Raw genomic sequence first — 4,637 nt, forward strand, 5'->3', positions numbered from 1 at the left:
CTGAGGTAGAGTTCCCATGATAAATATGTCATTATGCAATGAAATAATATCATTACTTAACATAAGGGAACTCAGCTGTTTTTTTTAACTTACTCTAGCACATCATGCATAAAAAAGCTTTACTTGAAAAATGAAGTGGATTAAAAAAATAGAAGTTTCATGACAAGACATCATATTGACATCTATGTTATTCATAATCAGGGTTGGAACATTTAGGTCAAAAAACCAGAGTTTTCTGCTTCTTGAGGTACATCTTTGTAAACAATGGCAATTCTAATTTTTCTTTTGAACGGCTGCTAAGGATGGAGCCCTTAAGTTCTATTCCCTGACCATTACAATGCCTTAGAGAACACCTGGGGGCAACATTAGATTGTACCCCATGGAATGTTGTACTGGGTCTGGCTGGGATGAAGTTAACTTTCTTCATAGAAGCCCCTATGGTGCTGTGTTTTGAATTTGTGGCTAAAACAATGTTAACACACCAGTGTTTTGGCTGTTGTTGAACAGTGCTAGCACAGTGTCAAGGCCTTTTCTTTTTCCCACTCTCTGTCCCCCAGCGAGTAGGCTGGGGGTGCACAAGAAGTTGGGAGGGGACACAGCTGGGACAGCTGATGCAAACTGACCAAAGGGATATTCCATACCATATGATGTCATGCTCAGCAATAAAATTGAGGGATTGAGGTGGTTTGGGAAGGTAGCCATTGCTCGGGGACTGGCTGGGCATCAGTCTACTTGTGGGAGGGGGTGCATCATTGCCTTTGCATCACTTTGTTATTTGTTTGTTTCTTCTTCCTCTTTCCTTCACTGATTACACTACCTTTAACTCAACCCATGAGTTTTCTCTCTTTTGCTCTTCGTATTCTCTCTCCCATGCCACTTGGCAGGGAGTGGGAGTGAACGAGCAGCTGTGTGTTGTTTAGCTACCAACCGGGGTTAACCCACAACAAATGTCTATCAGAAACCTAAGAACTTTCTAGTCCTTCCTGAATTTTCCTAGGTTCCCCATGCTTTATGTATGTCAGTCAGCCTTCAGCCTGCTTATTACAGCACAGATGCATGACTTTACACTTGCCTTTTTTGAACTCCATGAGGTTCCTGTCAGCCCATTTCTCCAGCCAGTTGAGGTCTCTCTGAATAGCAGCCCTGCCTCCAAGCATATTGACCATTCTTCCCAAATTGGTATTGTCAGAAAAAGTGCTGGGTGAGTGCTCTGTCCGATCACCCAGGTCTTTAATAAAGGTGCTAAAAAATATCAGACACAGTATTGATCCCTGAGGGATGTCACTAGCAACTGCATACCAGTTAGGCTTTGTATCACTGATCACAACCCTCTGAGCACAACAGAGCAGCCAATTTTTGGCCCACCTTATAATCCACTTATCCAGTCCATATATCACCACTTCAGTTATAATGATACTATGGGAAATGGTGTCAAAAGCCTTGCTAAAGTCAAAGTAAACTAATTCCACTGCTATCCCCCTTGACCACATAGCCAGTCAAACTGGTTAAAGTGGTATCTAACTGTATCTTCCTCTACTATGAGTAGAGGTACCTCTCCATCTTTTCAGGTCATTACTGCCAATGAGTTGGCATATGACGATGGTGCACTCTGTACAAACTTCTGCCACATGGGTCGTGTGCACTAGACTTCATCTGGATCTTTGGATAATTAACTCTGTCCCAGCCGAAACCAGGACATGAGGTCAGACCTTTGTGACTGTGCATGGAGTTCTAATTCCTTCCGTCTATTTTCCATGCTGTATGTGTTTGTGTACACTCACTTAAAATGGGCCACTAGCCATGCTAGTGGGAAGGAGAAATGTGAAGGCCTCCACATCATGCTGTCCCTGTGGGCCCTTCTTTGCTGTTCCCCATTCCTCCACTTTTCTTTGAAGAGTCTCTGTAAAGATCCTGTCCATTTCCTGCTTATCCTCCCTGATGCTACATAGCCTGGTCCCCTCTTTGCATAGCTCCTTCACCTAGCGGCTCAGTGCCTCAAACATAGCACGTCTCTCACAAATGAGGCCAGCATTGCCCCCAGCCCCAGGGAAAGGCCCCAGGTATTCCCTGCAGCCCCAGATCTGGGCAGCTGCATCCTTCCTCCAGGGTTCTGTGTCTGGCTCCTTGATGTGCCAGGGGTACTTGCTCCAGCAATGTACTACCAATGTTGTACAGTCTCAAGCAGTCTCACACTTTATTGAGCAGAGTTTCTGGTCCCTTTTCGACACAAACTGCCCTCTAACTACCAATATCCCTGTTAGCTGGTCCTGTTTGTTGCACTCCTCTGTTGACAATTACTCTCTAGAGGGTATAGAGACTTCTGTCCATTCCCTAAGTTTGTCTATTTTCTCTGACACATCTCCTCAAATCTGTCTCAGATAACTGTTTGTGCTAGTTCTCTCTCTGCTCTTGTCCTCTATGCATGCATACAGTCTTACCCTCCGTATCCAAGTTATGTCAATTTTCAGTCCCATTCTCATCTGCATTGAGGGGTATAGGACTTGAGGGGGCCGTCAGATTCCCCTGCTGCCACAGCTAACCACATCATAGAACTTCCTTTTATGTGCTGCTCAAACTCCATCTTAAAACTAGAGGCTATGCTTACTGAAAAGCTGTTCCAGAACCCTGTACCTCTGACAGTTAGAAATCATCTTCTATTTCCCAGCCTAAATTTATTTCTGGTCTATTTATTACCATTTGTTCTTGTACAAACTGTCTGTTACATTAACTAGTTCTTTCCTGAACTGATGCTTTCTTCTTTAATGTAAATATACATATAATAAGGAAAGCAGCACCTTTTAATGTCCTAAAAGTTAAGTACTCCTCATTGGTATAGCCTCTTCTACTACCTACAGGGAAGTTACAGAAAAGACAGTGCCAGACTTCTCAGAGGTGTACACTGAAAGGACAGGAGACAGCAGGTACAAAAAAGGGAAATTCTGATTGGACATAAAAGAAAAAAAGAATCACAATGAGAGTTGCACAGCACTAGAAGAGGCCCAGAGAAGTTGTGGGATCTTCATCTTTGGAGACTTTAAAAATTTGCCTGGACAAAGCTCTGAGCAACCTGATCTAACTTTAAAGTTAGCCCTGCTTTGAGCAGGAAGGTTGGACTAGATGCTCTCTACAGGTCTCTTCCAACCTGAATGATTATATAAAGCAACCATGTTTTTTTGAGCCTTTGCTTGGTTAGGCTATATAAACTTGTTGTTGCTAAGCCAGAACATCCTTTCTCTGCATCATCTAAGATAACTGTGTTTGTTCTGGTTTCAACTAACTTTTCTTTAACCTGAGTGTCTAGAATAGCACATAGTAGGTCCTCTTAGTGATGTGAATAATTATATTAATAGTTTTTACTCTCTACTGGAAATACCTCCCCTCATACATCCTAAAAACCATGCTTGTGCTTTTCATTGGCTTTATTATCATTGCTAGTTCATCATCATTAGTAGTTCAAAAGCCCTAGTTCTGAACCTAACACTAAAGATAGTGCCAGAAATTTGAAAGGAACCAAAGACAGGCCAGAAGGCCTTTGACTCAGGTTTAGTATAAGATTCCTATTTTTGAACAAACCTAAAAACCTTTCTTCTGTTATACAGATTTTTGAAAGAACAATAAAGTTGCAGTATTTGCAACCCAGACACTGCAACCTTTAACTAACCTCCAAACCATAAAGCAAATCTCTTCCCCTCTTTTGCAGACAGTAGTTGTTTAATGAAATATTTTCTTTTAGTAATATCATAAATTACTTTCATAAGGCTATGCTAAATATAAATGGAAAAATTGGTGGGGGGAAGAGAAATGGGAGAAGAATATAGTAAAATAAGAACAGGTACAGAACTGATATACATTTAATCATTAAGAGATATTGTCCTCGCATTCTTAAAAATTTAATGTATATTGCCACAGTACCTGTACACTTGTGGTGGTGCATCCCCCCCCTGCTTTTGCTCCTGGACCATTCTACAACCCTAGGAACTCTCATCAAGCCTTGGCCTTGGTGCAATGACTTTGGCGGTAAAGAGAGCCCCTTGACCGTACCAAGCACTCTTGCATAGCTAAGGTGGGGAATGGTACCGACCCTTCCAGGAATTCAGTTGCGGGAGTAACTAATCATCCCCTGATAGCCCTGGAACATATCTTATCTAATTGTGACTCAGGTGGATCAGTACCAGTGTCACTGGAATTTCGAGAATTCCGGTAATTACCAACAAATGATTGTGGCCACAATGGAAATTTACTGATGCCTAAAGTCAATCATCTCACGACCCTATAAACAGTAGTCCTAAGTGAAGCTCTTTGACCTCTCCTGGACTGCAGCGGGCTGCGACCAGCATCTCCCTCAGAGCTCGCGAACTCTCAAGTTTGCGAAGTTTGGAGGACCATCACCAAAGACCGATGACAGGATCTGGGCTGAAACCTCCACTCCTTGAGGCTCAACCCTCGCCCGCTGAGAAATGCAAAGGTAGTCTATATGAATATTTCACTGAACTCAAGGGGAATTTTTAATAGGTATACCTTTATATATCTCTATGTCTATATCTATATCTGTGTGGGTATGTATGTAATTTGCCCTTTAGATATAAACTATTGACCAAGTCTGGGACTAGGAGTGGATTCAGCCGCACCTAGACTAC

Source organism: Phaethon lepturus, unplaced genomic scaffold (genome assembly GCF_000687285.1).
Source record: "Phaethon lepturus isolate BGI_N335 unplaced genomic scaffold, ASM68728v1 scaffold1276, whole genome shotgun sequence".
NCBI classification, from domain to species: domain Eukaryota; kingdom Metazoa; phylum Chordata; class Aves; order Phaethontiformes; family Phaethontidae; genus Phaethon; species Phaethon lepturus.